The 21053-nt window shown below is 41.4% G+C and overlaps 1 long non-coding RNA gene across 1 annotated transcript in view; it reads left to right on the top strand.

The window, feature by feature from the left end:
- Positions 1-16800: 16800 nt before the first annotated feature.
- Positions 16801-21053, top strand: part of LOC132818792 (uncharacterized) — a 93692-nt gene continuing 89439 nt past the window's right edge. The window contains exon 1 of the long non-coding RNA XR_009645025.1: positions 16801-16911. This is a non-coding gene — a long non-coding RNA (uncharacterized LOC132818792). The remainder of the gene's footprint in view (positions 16912-21053) is intronic.

The raw sequence follows: 21053 nt of genomic DNA, 5'->3' as shown, positions 1-21053 counted from the left end.
TTGGAAATTGTAACATAATAGAAAGTGACAGAGATTGATTTACTTTGAACTTACAATTCTGTAATCTGCCAATATTGGACAACCACATGAACATTGCTGCACAGACAGCAACTTGGCAGCAGATGGATCACATTAGGCAGGAGTTTAGTACTGTACTCAGAATAACAACTAATACGATTCTCAGAGATTTAAGGGCAATGGTTGCAAATTCAATGTCAAGGGAGGGCCTGTATCTTTAATCATTACTCCAGTTTGGCCAGCTGCCTGTGGGCTTTCCAATTGGTGGTCATGGAGAGCAAAATGGCTTTTGAAGTTTTTATCTTTGGCATTTGGTCCTAAAAATAATACAATTTGACTTCCTCTGTTTGCTGGTCTTTTCCGTTTAAGAAGAAAAGCACAACAACGCAATAAACTGTAGTTTAACTGCTTGAGTACCAAGCAAGTCATGAAATGCCTGCTTCAAAGAAATCAAGCAGCTGGGGCGGTCAGGTCAGAGCAGTGGAATTGGACTAACTGTGGTCAGTAAGAAGTGAAAGGTATATCGCACACTTACATAACACAAGAAATGACAACTCACCTCTCAGGTGGGAGATTGTATGCCAACACATTTTGGAGTCAAATACTGAAGATAACAGGTTGGAGGTGGCTTCCCAACACAATGAAATCTTTACAGGAACCAAACCGACAAGGTCACCCATTTTGACATTGCTCCCTTTTCGTTTGATAACAACAAACTTTTGATGCTGCAGAAAGATGAAGGATTGTAGAATGGAAATGTGTAATGCTGTTTCCAAACACCTTTGTTTCAGTATTAAAAATAACTGTTGCAAATAAAATATAAAATGCCAGAAAGAGTCAGCAGGTCTAGGAGCGTTTGCAAAAACAAAGTTAATATTTTAGGCCAGTTGCTTTCAAGTTTCAGGGGTCAGTGATATGAGGTAGTAACACTGTTGTGATAATGGATTTTACAAGTGTTTGTGTCCTTTGTTAGGATCATTACAGAGTGCAGGAAGTTAGGCTCTTCATAATTTATTAAATATTCTTCTGACTATTATCAGGGTTCGCATGATTCTATACATATAGCTATCTCTCTTCTGTTGTCATGTCATAATTTACATCACTGTACACTGACTACTAACGTACATATGAACGTACAAAATAGGAGAAGATAGATCATTCAATCCCATCACGCCAGCTCCAACACTCAACAAAATTATGGCTGATCCTTTTGAATTTTGAATTTCACATGCCTATCCAACCCTAATAACTTTTGATTCCCTATCCCTAACAAGAATTTACCTCTGAGTTTAAAATATTCAATAACCCCACTTCCACCACCTTTTAAGGGAGAGTGTTCAAAAGTCACATAATTCTCTGAAAGAAGTTCTCTTTATCTCTTTTCTGGAGTTTTAAAACTGTGCACCTTAGTTCTAGATGGACCCCACAAGAAGAAACATCCTTTCCACATCCACCTTCTCAAGACCTTTCAGGATTTAATACACTTCTGTCAATTCATCCCTCTTTTCTAAACTCCAATGGAAACAAGCCCGGTCTATTCAACCTCCCCTCATAACATGACCCACTCACTTAGATATCAATTCAATAAACTACTCTGAATCACTTTTATGACTCATGCATGAATAACCATTTCCCATTGTCTTCTGTCCTGCTTAAATTTTCCTTTGGTGCTTTTACCATTGCTTTTACCAGGGCTGCCACTATCTGTTATTAATATCGAGTTATTGAATTTTTACAGCACAGAAAGAGGCCCTGCAGTCTATTATGTACAAATTGGTCATCCAACATACGTTTATTCTAATCCCTTTTTCTAGGGCATACTCCCTCACTTGCATGCTATGGTATTTCAAGTATTTTTCTAAATAATTCTTAAATGTCTTGAGTTTTCGGCCTTTACCACTCTTTAAGAGACAAAAAAAAATGTCAGATGCTGGTTTCCAAGGCAGGAGGCTGGAAGAACACAGCAAGCCAGGCAGCATCAGGAGGTAGAGAATCAACATTGCGGGTGTATCCCTTGTTCAGGACTGGAAGTGGCTGTAAGGGGAACTTATATTCGCTAGCTCTCCTGACTGCAAATTTGCTGAGGGCTGAATGGTCCATTCTCAGTAAACGGTGCACATCGGCATCCCTCCGCCCCACCTCAATGAATTCTGTACCCACCATGCCGTGAGGCTCTTTTTCTGCCACTTCTGCCTCTGTGCCTCCTTCTTCAACAAAAACTCCCAAACTCCCTCTAAAGACCCCTTCTCCCACATCCAACCTTCCCCATCCACTTGGTCACCCCCTGCCAGATTGGAACCCACACTAGACTACTGACTGCTGATGTGACGTCAGTCGCCACAATTTCTCCAGTCTCTCACTGACTCCAACCTCATCCCCTCCAAACGTGCAGCACTCCACTCTCTCCACACCAATCCTCAGTTCACCATTAAACTCGCTGACAAAGATGGGGTGGTGGTAGTCTGGAGAACAGACCTCTACGTCACAGAGGGCGAACAGTAATTCTCCAACACCACATCCTACCTCCCCCTTGACCATGACCCTACTGTGACCCATCAAGCCACAATCTCTCGCACAGTACGTGACCTCATTGCCTCCGGTGATCTCCCCTCCCCTGCCTCCAACCTCAGAGTCCCTAGCCCTGCACTGCCTGGATCTACCTGCTCCCGAAGATCCACAAACCCAACTACTCTGGCTTACCTATCACCTCCGCATGCTCCTGCCCTACCGAATGCGTCTCGTTCTATCTCAACCTCTCCCCCTTGATTCAGGCAGTTCACACCTACATTTATGACACTAACCATGCCCTCCAACTCTTTAGTAACTTCCAGTTCCCTGGCTGCAAGTGCTTCATTTTCACTATGGATGTCCAGTCCGTATACACGTCCATATCCCAAAGGGATGGCCTTCAGGCCCTCAGCTTCTTCCTGTCCAACAGGCCCATCCAGACCCCTTCACCAATACCTTCCTCTGCCTTGTTGAACTAGTCCTCACCCATAATAACATTTCCTTAACTCCTCCCATTTCATCCTGGGGGTTGCCATGGGCACTTGGATGGGTCCTAGCTACACCTACCTCTTTGATGGCTATGTCAAACAGTCCATCTTCAGTACCTACACAGGCACTGTGCCCCAACTCTTCCACCCTTACAGCGATGACAGCATCAGTGCGGTGTCCCACACCCAGGCTGAACTGGAGCAGTTAGTGGACTTCGCCCACAACTTCCACTCTACCCTCAAAATCACTTGGTTCATCTCGGTCATCTCCCTCCCCTCTCTTGACCGCACCATTTCCATCTCCAGCGACAGTCTCCAGACAGACATTTACTAAAAACCCATAGACTCTCACAACTATCTGGATGACACCTCCTCCCACCCAGCATCTTGCAAGAGCTCCGACCCATTCTCGCAATTCCTCTGCCTCTACTGCATCTGCTTGAACAAGGAGACATTCAGTCCCAAGCATCCCAGATGTCCACCTATTTTGAACAAAGTGCTTTCTCCCCTCTGTCATCCAGACAGCCCTCTATCCCACCACCTCCATTCACTGTTCCAATGCTCTAACCACTCCGTCCAAACGCAATAAAGACAAAGATCCCTTTTGTTCTCACCTACCACCCCACCAGTCTCCACATTTAGTGCATCATCCTTAAACATTTCCACCAAGTGCAACAAGACCCCACCACCAAGGACATCTTCCCCTCCCCACCCCTCTTTGCCTTCTGCAAGGACTGTTCCCTTCACCAATCCTTGCTACATGCTGCACTCCCCATCAAGCATCCAAACCCCCAGATACCTTCCCTTGCAACTGGAAAAGATGCAAAACCTGCCAGCACACCATGCGCCCTCACCTCCACACAGGGCTCCAAACAGTCCTTCCAGGTGAGATAGAGGTTCACCTGCATCTACTCCAAACTAGTTTACTGTATTAGATGCTCCCAATGTGGTCTTCTCTACATCAGAGAGACCAAACATGAAGTTAAGGAATGGTTCACTGAGCATCTCAGCCAGGCCCACAGGGGCCGACCAGACCTCCCAGTCACCACCCATTCTAACTCGCCTTCCCATTCTCTTTCAGACATGACCAATCTTAGCTGCTTCCATTGCCACAATGAACCAAACCACGATTGAAGGAACAACACCTCATCTTCTGCCTGGGTAGCCTACAGCCCAGAGGACTCAACACTGGGTTCTCCAATTTCATATACCCCCCTTCCCATCACCCCATTCCCTTTTCAGCCCCTCTGTCTCTCTTCCATTTCTCTGATTGATCCTTCCTTCCAGCTGCCAACCAGATTCATTCCTCCCAACCAGTTCGTACCCTCTACCTGTCTTCACCCAACCTCATCACTCTGCCCCCACCACACCTTTTATCTGCAGTTCCACTTACTCCCACCCCCAGTCCTGAAGAAGGGTTACACATAAAACGATGATTCTCCACCTCGTGATGCTGCCTGGCTTGCTGTGTTCTTCCAGCCTCCTGTTTGTCATTAAAGAGTTACAGATATCCCAAACTCTTCTGAGGGAGAAACCTTTCCTCAAGTTCCTTCTAAACCTCCTGCTCCTTACCTTAAAACTGTGTCCCTTGATTATTGACCGCTCTACTGAGAGAAAAAGTTTTTCCCTATCCACCCTGTCTATATCCCTCAGAGATTTGAGCACCTTGATAAGATTGTCCATCAGCCTCTCAGTGTTAAGTATAACAAGCCCAGCTTATCCATTCCCTCTTCATAGCTCCAGCCTATGCAACATCCTGGTGAATCGCCAACAGTTGCCTCATTGACTTTATATGGAGCTCCATCATAACCTTCTTGATCTTATATTCAATCCCTTGACAAAGGTCATAGTTGGTCTAATGGAGCTTGTGCCCTAGTACAGGATCAATACAAACAGATGGAAGCAAGACCTTTGGCAATTTCATCTTTCGTTAAATACTCTTCTAATTATTTACAGGATGAGATTTAACGCAGAACCATGAGTGTGTTGTCACATGATTTTTTTTACATCACTGATGATGTAGGTTGAGTATTTACATTTTTAACATGAACCTTTTACACTACAATTATCTCCATTGATGCTGCGCGAACACTTGCAGAACTGTCTGCTTTTATCTCACTCTGTTTCAACGATGTATTTATTTCCAAGCTAATATTCCTTTCCAACTGGACATTAGGATGTGCATTAGAGCACGCAAAGCAATTTCCCTGCAGATTCTGTCTCTCTCTTGTGACATATGTTGGAAGGCATCCAATAAGGGACCGTGAAATCAGGAATCTTCATCTGCTATGTGTTCATAACTGGGATTCTTCAGTCTTACTATAAACTTCTTTTTTAAGCAGCTGTAGAAATAATCCTTGATGATCCTGTGCTGTAACAAGTCTCATATTGAACAAGCATCAAGGTCTACCCAATGATGAGCCTTGACTTCATTCATTTGACATTAGTCATTCTAAGTTGTTTGTAAATAAAGGCAATTTAGCTTTCAGGTTTCTGCACTCTAACAGTTAATCCAGGGAATCGAAAGGTTAGATGAAGGTACTGCAGATGGTGGATGGGGTGTTTTGGTTGTGGTCAGAGTGGTGCTGGAAAAGCACAGCAGGTCATGCAGCATCTGAGGAGCAGGAAAATCGATGTTATGGGCAAAAGACCTTCATCAGGTTTTGGTTGTGGTCTTTTTACATTTGCTTAGAAGTTATTCCCATCTTTTATTGCCCAGAGGGTAGTTAAAGTCAACCGCAGTATTGGTTCACCAGGGTTCTATAGATAGCACCTTCCAAACCCATGTAGAAAAACAAAATGCATGGGAGCAATGTCACCAGAAGTGGCACTCCAAACCACTCACCATCCTGACTCGGAAACTATATTGCCATTTCTTCACTGTCACTGGGCTAAAACATTGGAGCTCCCTCCCTAATGGCTTTGTAAGTTTGCCTACCCCAACTTCAGTGATTCAAGAAGCCAGCTCACCACCACCTTCTCCTGGGCAAGTACAGATGGGCAGCAAATGAACGATTGAAAAAATATTTACAGCTGCTGAGCTTCCCACTATCACAAAGTATCACATTTCCACTTCCATTACGTCACTAAACTTTGATCCCGTCTTCATTCAGCTGCTGCTGAAATTCATTCACTGCTTTGTTGTCAAGAATCTTAACCATTCTAATCTGTCCCTTGAAAATCTCCAAATCCAACCCAACATATACTTCAGGTCAGGGAGAAAGTGAGAGCTTGCTGATGCTAGAGAGTCAGTCAAAAAGTGTGGCGCTGGAAATGCACAGCAGGTCAGGCAGCATCCGAGGAACAGGAGAGGAGATGTTTCCGGCATAAGCCCTTTATCAGGAATAATGATTAAGGGCCTATGCCCGAAACATCAACTTTCTTGTTCCTTGGATGCCACCTGACTTGCTGTGCTTTTCCGGTACCACACTTTTCGACGTACATTTGAGTTCACCCAAGTCTCTGAAGCCTATTTCCTTATTCACACTACATCTTGTTTACCCATCACACGTCTGCCCCGATTAAGCAGCAGCTTAATTTTAAAATCCTTACCCATGATTTTCAAATCCCTCTATGGGATTTGCCACTCATTACACCCATTGTCTACGGCTGTACAACCCTTGAGATACCTGGAATAATCTTATCATCATATTGTACATTCCCAAATTAATCACTTCATCACTTGACTTGCCTATCCACATTGTGTCTGACACCATACCTATCTGGTACACTGCTGACCTAGCATCCTACCCTCGACCACTTGGCATCCTACTTAAATGGTGTTGTATCCCCCAGCACTCTATCCTCTTTGCATCCTACCCATCTCGCACTCTACACCCTGGCACCTATACCTTACATCCCTGGCTGTTACTCTCCCGAAATCCTAACCTAACATTCGCCTCCGGAACTTACCTCTTGACAGCAACTGTCAAAGTGGTTGTCTATGATTCTGGATCTTAACATTCAGAAAATGGCAGCTTACTGCTGTGAAAAAGGGGGTGTGATTTGTCTTTCACAAATAGTTTTACATGAGAGGGAACTGTTAGACTGGAAATATGGCTCTGCATTTTTGAAGGAGCCTGGATTGGAATCTCCTGTCAGAAATGTGGAACTCTTTCATAGAGTAAAAAAGAGTGAATGATCAATCTGTGTGAAATTATTACTCCTTGGAAATCTGGCACAATATCGATGTATACTTAGCATATGATTTACACTGTTGCTTCTCTCTTCCGAGTCTGTTTCAAAAGAATAAACACAAGTGATTTCTTCAAACCCTTGTTTGAGGTTTCCTTTGGAGATGCTGAAAATGTGTTGCTGGAAAAGCGCAGCAGGTCAGGCAGCATCCAAAGAGCAGGAGAAGCGACGTTTCGGGCATGAGCCCTTCTTCATGAATGAGAAGGGCTCATGCCCGAAACGTCGATTCTCCTGCTCTTTGGATGCTGCCCGACCTGCTGTGCTTTTCAAGCAACACATTTTCAGCTCTGATCTTCAGCATCTGTGGTCCTCACTTTTTCCTTTGGAGATGGCTAAGGATTTGTATTCTTCAAGTTTGCATTTGAATCATTGGTTAACTCATCAGGGAATGTCAGCTGCTTGGTTGTTTTCTTCCTGGACATCTGGATAACTAGTCCATCGCTGTAATAGTTATTTTCTCATTGATACTAATGTGATCCTGTTCCATCTGATTCTCTTCTCTGGAGTAGAAAGTATCTATTTTTTTGGAGCTTGTCTAATTTCCAGCAGGTTTCTCACTGTTGCGAGCCAAGTACCTGGTAGTCCACGATGTGAAAGACTCTACTTCTTCAATAAAATTCATCTCTTCCTCTTCTGGTTGATTAGTTTACATAACAACATATCTACTTTCCTTGAACATATCTGTTGTAGCATTATATTTCATTAACTTTAATTGGAACTTATTTTTACAATTTTGGTCGTGTTCAACAATGTTACTAGTAGCTTATTGTATTTTTCTATTTTAAATTGAAACCCTGAGGCAAAGATAGAAAACGTTTTGCATGCCCATGTATCTTCTAGTGCTTCTTTATCGATCACAGCATACTCTTGTTTAGTTTCTGTCAATGAGCTGAATACAGAGTAAATGTAGTCTTCATTCCCATCTTTTTGGATTTGGATTATCAATGACCCTAGTCCAGTTGATGACGCAGCAGCCACTACAATAGTTGATCAGTCTAGATCATAATGAGCTAGAATTTCAAATGCAACAAGCATTTCTTTATTTTTCAAAGGAGTTATGGGTGAGTTTTATTCCATGCAATGCTTCATTCTGTCAGAAGAGTTGTTAGAAATGTTTGTTTATTTGTATGAGAAGTAATTAGAATTTGCACACTCTGTTGACCTCTGCAGTTTCATAGATTTTCCAGGTGATGGGAACTCTTGGTAGTCCGTGTCCTCTCTGTGTCTGCTGTAATGTCTCTTCCATGAATAATGTGCCCCAAGCACTTGATAGTGACTTTCAGAACCCACATTTCTCACTTAAAATTAGCCCTGTTGCCATAATCAGTTCTGGTTGAACCCATGTGTTAAAATGTCATCCATATGCACATATTGCCTTTTAATTCCTCTAGGATGTTTGTCACTGCTCTTTAGAATATTTCAGAGGCTGAATTACTACTGTAAAGTAATATGTTAAAGTAATATCATCCAAAGGGTGTGATGAACATCATTGAGCATTTAGGTTCTTCATTCCATGGAGCTGCTTGAAACCATCATTAGTATTGAGTTTGGTGAAAACACACTGTTTGCTAACTTTGCTGAGCTTTCATCAATTGATTGGATTTCTCACTCTATAGATTACTTTCATCGTGTAGAGTCCACACAGAATTTTAGTGATCCATTCATTTCTAGAAATATTACCATCCCAGAATGCCAGTTTGTTGACTTGGTCACTGATGATTAATTTTTCAGTGCAACACTGTCACAATGTCATATTGTAAACTTTTCAAAAGTGGGTGTGGAACATTTTCAGATCTGATTAGACATGTTGGCTTGTCATCTCCTCTCTATGTTGGTAAAATGACTTTAGCTTCTTCAAGTCACTGAAACACCACAGGAAATCAGTTCCTAACCCATCTTTTCCCCATGTTGTCAACTCTATCAACATTAAAAAGTACTAGATCTGTGCATGCTTTTCTGCTCAGTAAAGAACATTTTTGATTCTGAATCACATGCAAAGTCTTGAAAATTGTTCTACCTTGATACTAAAGGCTTGCAGTTAACTGGCCCTTTGTTTCTCATTGATTATCTCGTGGTCCCTTAGGTCAAATTGAATGTCTGGACTGTTATTTGATTCAGCCATTCTATAGCATAGGAGGACTGATTCACTTGCCCCAATATCAAATTTAAAATGTACTTGGTGTCATTTGTTTCTAGGTCAGCACTTGAATACATCCCATTACATTGTCTTATTTTTAATAAGAATGTGGTTTCACTGCTGTTTGGCTTTTAATCTCTTGGATACTGTTCTTTCTTATGGCCCTACTGTTATCAAGGTAAAATCTTTTTACTATGACAGATTGTTTTAAAATGTGGATGTTTTGATATGGTACTCCATATATTTGGCAGGTCTGATACAGTCTTTCCTGGTCGCAGAGAGAAGAGTGCAGAATGGTACCTGCAACTACATCTTTGTGCCTTCTAGGCTGAACTTTGATTGCTTTCACTTTTGTGCCTGATATACTTTCTCCAGTGATTTTTGCTTATCTAGCTAATTGCACTGCTTTTGTCTTTCCTGGACTGTAAGAAACCCAATCGAGTTATATCCAAAACTCCAACTGTAATCCCATCCCTAATCAGGTCATTTTTAATGTTGCATTTTCAAAGTTATCCACTAAAATAAATCTAATAAATAAATCCACAATCTTTTCTGGCTCTTGTTTCTGTTTATTAAATTTTGTTCTTTTTCTCTATATTTCATCAAACTCTGAACTAATGCATCAAAACTCCAATAAGCTCATTGCAATTGGTTGTTTTGTCATCTAGTGCCTGTTTTGCTACAAGGAGAAAGTGAGGACTGCAGATGCTGGAGATCAGAGCTGAAAATGTGTTGCTGGAAAAGCGCAGCAGGTCAGGCAGCATCCAAGGAGAAGGAGAATCGACGTTTCGGGCATGAGCCCTTCTTCAGGATTCCTGAAGGGCTCAAGCCTGAAACGTCGATTCTCCTTCTCCTTGGATGCTCCTGACCTGCTGCGCTTTTCCAGCAACACATTTTCAGCCCTGTTTTGCTACAATGTCATCTGCAATCTCACAGGGCAGGGTATTGACCTAATCCTTATTTGATTTTTCCGCAAACCCTAAAATGTACCTGTACTGAGAGAATCATTCTGGCCAGTTCGGCCATTTCTCAGATTATCATTGGCATTCCACTTGCTGAAGAGATTCTGGTAGCTGCATGGTTTGTTCCATGCCTAAACTTCATTAGGGCTTGCTCCCATCACTGTTTCTTCGGAAGTGTTATCTTCTGCTTCTCTGACATGTGGCTATTTATTTTGAGATTTTCAAACTGCACTTGCTTCTGCGATTACCTCCGAGGTTTCTCCACTGCTCTGTCTTACTGACAATAAGACCATAAGATAAAGGAGCAGAATTAGGCCATTTAGCCCATCAGCTCCGCTCTGCCATTCAACCATGGCTGAAATGTTTCCCAACTCCATTCTCCTGCTTTCTCCCTGTCACACTTGATCCCCTTATTAATCAAGTACCTGTCTATCTCTGCCTTAACTATATGCAATGACTTGATCTGCACAGCCCGTTGTGGCAAGGAGATCCATAGAATCATCCTTTGGCTGAAGAAATTCCTCACCTCCATTCTAAAGAGTCATCCCTTCTCTCTGAGTCTGTGCCCTCAGATTCTAGTCTTTCCTATAATGGAAACATCTTCCCCATGGTCACTCTATCCAGGCCTCTCAGTATTCTGCAAGTTGCAATGAGATCCTCCCTCATCTTTCTAAACTTTATTGAGGACTGACTCAGACTCCTTAACTGCTTCTCATATGTCAAGCCCTTTGTTCCCAGGATCATTCTTGTAAACTACCTCTGATCCCCTCCAATGCCCACATTTTCTTTCTTAGGCACGGGGTCCAAAACTGCTCACAATATTCTAAACATGGCCTGACCAGAGCCTTGTACAGCTTCACAAAGAGATTCCTAAACTAGGACTCCGAGGAGCAGGAGAATCAACGTCCCTGACGAAGGGCTTTTGCCCAGAACATCGATTCCCCTGCTCCTCGGATGCTGCCTGACCTGCTGTGCTTTTCCAGCACCACACTCTCGACTCTATCTTACCTATTCCTTTCATAATTCTATATGTTTATATAAGATCCCTTCTCATCCTTCTAAATTCTAGTGAGTACAATCCCAGGCAGTTCAACCTTTCCTCACTGGGTAACTCCCTCATCTCCGGAATCAACCTGGTGAACCTCCTCTGCACCGCCTCCAAAGCCAGTATATCTGTCCTCAAGTAAGCAGACCAGAACTGCGCACAACACTCCAGGTGTGGCCTCACCAACACCTTGTACAATTACAGCAGAAAATCCCCGCTCTTAAATTCAATCCCTCTAGCAATGAAAGCTAATATCCTGTTTGCTTTCCTGATAAATCAACTTTTAACGACTCATGTATGAGCACACCTAAGTCCCTCTGCACAACAGCATGTTGCAATCTTTCACCATTTAAATAATGCTCTGACCTACTATTTTTACTTCCAAAGTGGATAACCTCACATTTAGCAAAGTTGTACTGCCAGACCCTTACCCACTCACTTAACCTGTCAAACTTTCTCTGCAGACCCTCCACATCCTCCGCACCATTTGCTTTTCCACGCAATTTAGTGTCATCAACAAACTTAGATATATTACCCTCAGTCTCCTCTTCCAAATCATTGATATAAATCATGAACAGTTGTGGGACCAACACTGACCCCTGCAACACCTTGCTTAACACTGATCTCCAACCAGAGAAACACTTATTTATCATAACTCTCTGCTTTCTATTGGTTAACTAGTCCTCTATCCATGCTAGTACATTCCCCACAACTCCATGCATTCCTATCTTATATATGCCTCTATTCATCCTACCAAAGTTTATAACCTCACACTTTCCAACATTGAAACCTGTTTGCCACTTCTTTGCCCACTGTCCTAGCCTAAGTCCTTCTGCAGCCTCTGCTGTCTCATTGCAACCATCTATTATTGCTGGATTAGTCTTGGAGAAGGTTATGTGCACTGAACCTTTCACTAAAGTCTTACCAGACCACAGGGCTGCTCTCTCATTCGACAGAGAGAGAGAGAGAGGACTGGTGGTGGATTAACCTGAGGGTCATCATGCCTCAGATAAGGGAAGAGGTCGAATAAGAGAGTTCTTCATGGAATTGCTGCCAGTGAGGAATTGAAACTACACTGTTGGCAACACTCCGTATTCAAATCAACCATCCAACTAACTGAACTAAATGCACTATAATACTTAAGACAGGTTGCAGGAGTCAAAGGTATTTTCAAATAAGTGTTTATTTCTATTCAAATAACAAAATGCACACTTAGACTAATATGAGGTCTATTCTGATGCTTGTCACTTCAGAGTTTCTCTATTATCATGTGTGTGCAGGTTCATAACTCCTTAAAGTGGAGTCACGGGTAAATAGGATAGTGAAGAAGACATTTGGTATGCGTTCCTTCATTGGTTAGAGCATTAAGTATAGGGGTTGGGAGGTCATGTTGTGGCTGTACAGGACATTGGTTAGGCCACTTTTGGAATATTGTTTGCAATTCAGGTCTCTCTCCTATCAGAAGGATGTTGTGAAACTTGAAAGGGTTCAGAAAAGATTTACAAGGATGTTGGAGGGTTTGAGCTATCAGGAGTGGCTGAATAGGTTGAGGCTATTTTCCCTGGAGCATCAGAGGCTGAAGGGTCACTTTATAGAGATTTATAAGTTCATGAGGGGCATGAATATGGTAATTAGACTAGATCTTTCCCCTGGAGTGGGAGAGTTCAGAACTAGAGGACATAGGTTTTGGGTGAGAGGGGAAAAATTTAAAAGGATCCTAAGGGATAACTTTTCACTCAGAGGTGGTACATGTATGGAATGCGTTGCCAGAGGAAGTGATAGCGGCTAATACAATTGCACTATATAAAAGGCATCGGAATGGGTATATGAATAGGAAGGATTTAGAGGGATATGGGCCAAGTGCTGGCAAATGAGACTAGATAAGTTTAAGATATCTAGTTGGCATGGACAAGTTGGACCTGTTGCTGTGCTGTCCATCTTTATGACTCTATGACTCTATGTGATCTATTGCATCACTGCTGGTGTAGCTTCCTATTTATATATTTAAGTGTTAACCTTTACACTACACTACTGGGCGGAACGGTGGCACAGTGGTTAGCACTGCTGCCTCACAGTGCCAGAGACCCTGGTTCAATTCCCTCCTCAGACGACTGACTGTGTGGCGTTTGCACATTCTCCCCATGTCTGTGTGGGTTTCCTCCGGGTGCTCTGGTTTCCTCCCACAGTCCAAAAATGTGCAGGTTAGGTGAATTGGCCATGCTAAATTGCCTGTAGCGTTAGGTGAAGGGGTAAATATAGGGTGAATGTGTCTGGGTGGGTTGCGCTTCGGCAGGTCGGTGTGGACTTGTTGGGTCGAAGGGCCTGTTTCCACACTGTAAAGTAATCTAATCTACAATGGGCAAGAACATTCAGGACAGAAGGGGGGCTGAACAAAAAAAACTGAAAACAATACCGCATCTGAGCCAGAGGTGTAATTCTGTTCCTCTTGGCCTCAAGAAAAATATTTGATCGAAAAGGGAATTTTCAGTGGTGGACTTGAGCAATGCTTTTAAGATTTTTACTGAACAGAATTAGCCAGCCTGCCGTAAAGTCCAGAAATTAGTCCCAGACTTATTTATATGCAAAGGCTCAACAGCCTTGCCGATACTCTACCTGACCATTTTTCTATCATTGTGGTAAGGGATGTACTCGATGTAAGTAATGAGTATGTGTACTCCATCCTCCATATTAATTCTCTGGCATTTAATTTATGCCTGAAAAATAGCCATCAAAACTTGAAACTGTCGAATTCTATGAAGATCTTCAAGTTACCATTTCTGGCATGAAGTAAAGACCTAGGAAGTTACTGAATATTTTCATCAGATGTTCACTCATTCAAGACTTTTACAGTTGAGAAATTTAATTCAGCATGTTAATTCATCAAGTCAGATCTAAGTTGTCACCTCCTTGTATTTGTTAAACAACTCCTTTTGCCCCATTGTTCTGCCAGCAGCTTTGCTGTAGAACTGCACCATTTCCACATTTACATATATATCTCTGATGTGATTTTTAAGCAGTGTTATATTTGTCAATGGTGTCTAGGTGATTGAACTTTCTAAGCCTACCTTTGGGACTTCATTGATGCAAAACTGGTGTAAACTTCTGTACGATATGAAAATTACTGTGCAGCCTTTAAAAGGACAAGTTAACATGTACTCTACTGCAGCAAACTGGGGAGCAAGCAAACAATAGGGAATGAGTAATCATGTCCTCTACGAATGTCTTGTTTTCACTTTGACAGAATTATGATTGTTCAAGTACAGTCTCAACCCAAAGGACAACAGTGAATGGCACCAAACTAGAGAAGAACACACAGCTTAGCTTATTCAGTCCTTCAAATGGAGTCATGACAAGCTTGCTCCTGGTAGTGGGTGCCACACAGGATTAGTGTTAATGGTGCCTGGGAAGGGATAAAACAGTCACAGCATAATCTGTAATTGTCAGAATTCCAGACAGCATGAGCAGGCAAAGTTACATCGTGAATATCTCAGCCTTCTGGCCCTTTTTCACCTTGGACACCAAGGGCATTCATCACCCTCTTGAAGTAACACTTCAATGAATCTTTCACAGTGTGCACTGGTTAACAAAAGGTCCAACATGGCATCTTCTGCTATGGTTCCTCTAACAATAAATTCACACACACACACACACACACACACACACACACACACACACACACACACACACACACACACACACACACACAAATATTTTATTCTGCTTTGACAGCCTCACATCCTATTCCATATCTCTTATTTCACTTCTCCCTTGCTAATTGATGCATGCTCCTCAATTGTTAGCTAACGCCTTGCAGAACAAGTCAGTACACATAACCTGCCAAGACACCCCTACCTTTAAACCACTTACCCAGATAACAGACTGAGCATGTACATATCATCTGGACATTTCTCTGAAACACTACACAGACATAATCTTCTCTCCATTACTTAAGAAGACAACAGCTTTGATTCCTACCTTTTTTTGTAGATCTACCACAGAGCCATTCAACACAGGAGGAGGAGGAGAAGGAGGATTATGGCAAGACAGAAGAAGATGTTGGAATTTAATTCGTCCAAGCGTTGTAGCTGTATTATAATATCATCTCTCAGACTAGAGACTTGGCCCAGATTGTAACTGACATTAGTGATGTAAGTACTCCCCTTTTCTCTCTCCAATTTGCATGCAGCATGAAGCACAGTAATCACAAAGAATAATCAGCTCTACAGTGCAATCTAGTGAAAGGAGACGAGTCTACTCATGTTTTTCCACACAGTGAGGGACATACTTGGCTGCACTGTTGTCAGGAGCTGCCAGGCATGAATGGAAGAGAGGAAATTGTGCTGGCTCGTCAGCCTGGCCTAACTCAGTAGAGATTTATTTCCTGGCGGGATTTGTTGATGTGTTATATTTATGTATGTGGATGGTGGGAGCGAATAAATTTCTGTGGAGATTGATTTATCTGACAGCGGAGTCATCAACACCTAGAAATACATCACTTTCCCAAGGTATACATTCTGAACATTATTTTTCCCAAGGTTCCCATGGCTGTTCCACCAAGGTCAAGGCAGGCAATAGAGAGAGTCTCCATACAATTTTTATCCTTCTGTTTTACATCTCAGAGTGTCAGGATCGAATCCTATTGAAGTCCAATTCAACGTCTGATCTGTTTAAATTCCCTGTGTAGGACTCATCAAAGTTTGCATGAATTGGGAATTTGACTCATGGAGATTATAAAAATGCAAATCTCACACTGGTATTTGAGCATATACTAGTGAGGCAGGATTTAACGCACAGTGTTCTCACAGCATAACACAAGCTTTTCAATGCCACTCAATCTTACTAAAGAGCACTTAATGTTGATGCTAGATGAAAAACAGTGGAGAACAACCCATTCCCAGAAGTTTAACATAATTTACAAACATGTTAAAGTTAAAAATGTATGAGCATACATCACTTGCAAATAACACAGAGACAACATCACAGTAATACGCAGGTAGACTCGCTCACTCGCTCACATGTTTTAATTTATAAAGGATATGGCCTTTTATAGGTTCAAATCAGTCAAGTGGAAATTGGAAACATCTTTTGGCCCACATCTGTTTTTGTTGGAACATGTGCTTCCTCTTTGATTAAAGCACATAGACCAAATAATACCTTATTATAAAATATTACACAAAAGGAAGAAAGTGCAGCTTCTACAGGAAACCATTGAGTGGTTTATCATGTTACAAATTTATATGTGCTGGATCTGTTACTGCTTTAAAAATAATAATAATTTTTATTATTATTACTCTGCCTCCAAATCTGGGTGAGCACAGGGCTCAGGTTTGAAGAAATTTCTTGGGTCGATCTGGATGTAATTCTGCAGCAGTGACTCATCGCGCTGTTTTTCTTATTCTTGGCAGGAGTTTTCATGTGAACAGAAGTGTTTGCATTTTATCTCCACATTCTTTGGCTTCTTTAATGTCTGTGTGGCTATTCCTGCCAACTGTTCAGTGGTCCACAACATGGAGTTCCATACCTTTCAGACTGTGCATAGATGGAAAGAAAAGGACTTTGGTAAGTACTTTTGATGTTTATTTTAGTCACTGACGCTGAAAGGGCTTTGAAACCTCAAGCTATGGTTTTCAGTAGCTGGGAATTGAATGTTCCACAGGTTCTTCCAATTACTTAACACCAAGCATGAGTATGATTTGAAATGCAAATAGTGTCACTTTTACATTACATGTCAGGGAAAAAGACTGAGACATTATTCATGCTCATTTGATTATGCCTCAGCATATATTTTAGTGTCAATTTCTGCATGTGTAAATGCATGTTGGGTTAAAGTTGAATATTTAATACTTCTTCCATATTTGACCTCTGACCATGAACATTGAATAAGGAAAAAATGTAAATGAATGCTCGACTTAGCAGCGAAGACAAATAGTGAGAGCAAGATACATAAGAAAGGAATTGATTTGTTCAGTAGCTCAGCTAGATGGAATAGTGTTATAAATAAGGCACATCTCTCATATGATATGCATTTGAAACGTATGTTTATTATAACAGTGTCAGCTTTTACACTTTGTATACAGTAATTTGAGGAGTATCTAAATATTGAGTTACTACTGCAGTGCAATGTCGGCAGCATCAAATAAATTAAATATAGGGGTGGAATCTTCTGAGGCCCCACATCACTGGCAAAGTGTCACATGCCAGCAAGTGACTTATTAGAATATTGCGGGCAGCTCAGTTTTACAGGCAGCCATTTGCTGTGTGTGAAGTGTCATTGACAGCACAATAAGTTGGAAATTTTCACCCAAAATCGTCTATTACAGGCAGTTTTGATCTTACCAATTTTCTCAGCCACCCCCTTCCCTGAAGAAACGAATTGTTTTCTCAAGTACACTCAGTCATGTTCTGGTTAAACTTCAAGAAAGCTCACATACTCATTATTTATCTTTGAGCCTTGACTGTGAATGATAGTAGGCTTTTTCGGCCATGAAACTCTCAGAACTGAGCTAGACCCTACCTCAGGCAATGTCACCACAGATGTACATCACATGGAGATTGTCACATAGCGACTGGAAATCCAGAAGAGTAATGGTTTCCCAACTCAGGGATGCAGTGGCTAGTTTAGAATCTTTACTGTTGCCTGGGCTGACTTTGCTTGGTTCAGAACAGAGCAGGAATAAGACTGGATTCTTGCAGCTCAAATTCTTAATTTACTGGATTCATTCACAAAATAATTGAGGGTTCAATTATAGTTGACACAGTAGTTTGAAGTAAAGTACTTTTAATCTGATGTAAATGCACATATGGGAACCCCAGGACTCATTTAAACAATTAAATCTACAGTCAGTGGAATCACCCCCATGCAGCGTATCCCACGCAGCACTTCCGTTCAGCTGCCATGACTACACATACTTATGATCACATACTGCATGGGTTAACCACATCAGCCAACATGACAGAATCCCAATAATCTGAACGCAATTCTGCCAATTTAAAAATCATAATTAAGATTTATTTTGGCATAATATGCCAGGTCACTAATATATGTCTTGAACATTTGTGGGAAAATGTTCATGTGGTGTATCAAAAATAGTCAATATTTTCCTTAAACATTACTAGGCAGCTATTTCCCAACTGGCTTTGCTGCATTCCCTTTATTGGACATCCATATGTCAGTAATGTCACCAGCAGATAAAAGTTCTGCTGTGTCCTACACACAGTACACATGCCGGTACAACCTGGAAACACATCTAGTGTGGAACAGTGTTTTCTTCAGCTTTCTGATGCTATCCATGTGTTAATGAAACTGATAGCTGTGGGCGTCAATGTCTGCCTCTCAAGATTGATGTTCCTTACTACCTTCTTGTGTTGGAGTCAGAAAATGGCCAGCAATTTCAATTACTACACAAATCTAGTACAGTGACTGCATGTATCTGTATTACTAGGGATACATCTGCACTTATTTCAGTGAATGATAGGAATCGATATGAATCAATAAAGCATAGGATCCTAAAATTAAACTTTGCACCCTATCATTCCTCATTCAAGTCCAGTAGCACTCACCTCATCACTTGGACAAGCATGGCACCAACCATCTTTGCCTCCAATGGTCTGGTAGCACTACCACACCACCCTACTATGCACACAGCTATTCAATTTCTAAGTTTCAAGACAGAATAACAGCTGGTGGTGTGATTGATAAAATATATTAAAATGAGAAAGTATAAAATTGAATACAATAATTAAATTATAATACATTAAGGATGGTTAGACAGGTGATGTTTTACTGGATACCACTTTTGTCCAGATGAAACAAGCCTGAAATATATAGAGAGGTCTTGATGGAGTAGATGTGGAGTGTGTGTTTCCTAGAAAATCTGGTTAAAATCCTAGATTTGCAGACTTAAAACAGCGCTTAGGTGAAATGAGTCTTTGGAACTCTCTTTCTGAAAAGGTGGTAGAAGCAGTGCCCTTGAATATTTTTAAGGCAAAGTTAAGATTTTCTTTGAGCAAGGGGATGTGTGGTCATCCTATATGGATGGGAATATGGAGTTGAGGTTACAATCAGATGATCTTACTAAATAATGGAGCAGGCTTGAGACACTGAATGGCCTACTCTTGTTATTAACTTGCATGTTTGGACATGTCATATGGTTCTCTGACTGATCCTCACAGCACATTAGTTCTTGAACCCAAGCTCGTGCTTAAGCCTACTGGTACACATGGACACCTTACCTCAGTAGCGTACATTTCTTGCCATTAACACACTGACTAGGATTGACTTGCCGTTTAGCCTTACTTTTATGCGTTCTTGTGAAGGAAAGGCACAAAACATGTCTATCACCCAGAGTGTTGTCTTTTTCCATCATGTTTATGCTCCACAAGGATTGGTTCTGGGTTGCCTTTGGTTGGCACTTATATAAATGATTTGGATGTGAATAAGGAAGGCAAGGTTAGTAAGTTTGCAGATGACACCAAAATTGGTGGCATAGTAGACAGTGAAGAAGGTTTTCTAAGACTACAAAGGTATCTTAATCAAATGGATCAATGGGCTGAAAAATGGCAGATGGAGTTAAATCTGGATAAATGCAAGGTATTGCATTTTGGTACAACAAACATGGGTCAGAATTGTACAATTAATGCTCGGGCCTTGCATGGTGATGTAGAACAGAAAAACCTAGGAGTGCAGGTACATAAATTCTTGAAGTTTATGTCACATATAGACAGAATGGTTAAAAAATTGTTTGGCACACTTGCCTTCATTGCTCAGTCCTTCGAGTATCGGAGTTGGGGAGTCATGCTGAGGTTGTCCAGAACATTGGTGAGGTCTCTTCTAGAATACTGTGTCCAGCTGTGGTCGCCCAGTTATAGGAAGGATATTATTAAAGCTGGGGAGTATTCAGAAGAGATTTACCAGGATGTTACCAGTATGGAAGGTTTGAGTTATAAAGAAAGGCTGGATAGGCTCGGACTTTTTATTACTGGAGCGTAGGAGGTTGAGAGGTGACCTGATAGAAGTTTATAAAATAATGAGAGGTATAGCTAGAGTTAATAGTAATTGTCTTTTCTCAAGGATGGGGGGCTTCAAGACTAGGAGTCACATTTTTAAGATGAGAAGACAGAGATTTAATAAAGACATGAGGAGCAAGTTTTTTACATAGAGGGTGATTCGTGTGAGGAATGAACTTCCTGAGGAAGTGGTGGTTGTGGGTACAATTACAATGTTTAAAAGAATTTAGATAAATACATGAATAGGAAAGGTTTGGCGGGATTAGGGCCAAAAGTAGGCAGGTGGAACTAGTTTAGTTTAGCATTATGTTTGGCACGGACTGGTTAGACCAAAGGGTCTGTTTCCGTGCTGTATGACTTTTTGACTGTAAATGTTTAAATATGTCTGGACCTCAAGCATGGGATTGTTTAGTAAAATGGCCGTTAGTTTTTCAAAAGCTGTTTGGCATTTTTCAGTCCATACTATCCTTGCTTTTTACTGTAGTAGATATGACAATGATATAGGTATTGTGTTAGAGCGTGGGAGGAACCTACAGTAGAAGTCACACACAATAAAGAACCTCACAATTTCCTCTATTGCTATGGGAATAAGGTAATGTTCTATCGCTTGAACCTTAGTAGTTCTGGACAGTATTTAGCCTTGAACTACTCCATGATACAGATGGGTCAGCTTTTGGGTGACTACCAATGAAATT

This window comes from Hemiscyllium ocellatum, chromosome 9 (genome assembly GCF_020745735.1).
Source record: "Hemiscyllium ocellatum isolate sHemOce1 chromosome 9, sHemOce1.pat.X.cur, whole genome shotgun sequence".
In the NCBI taxonomy this organism is placed as follows: domain Eukaryota; kingdom Metazoa; phylum Chordata; class Chondrichthyes; order Orectolobiformes; family Hemiscylliidae; genus Hemiscyllium; species Hemiscyllium ocellatum.
Note: the sequence above shows the minus strand (reverse complement) of the source record. Positions and strands in the feature narration are given on the sequence as shown.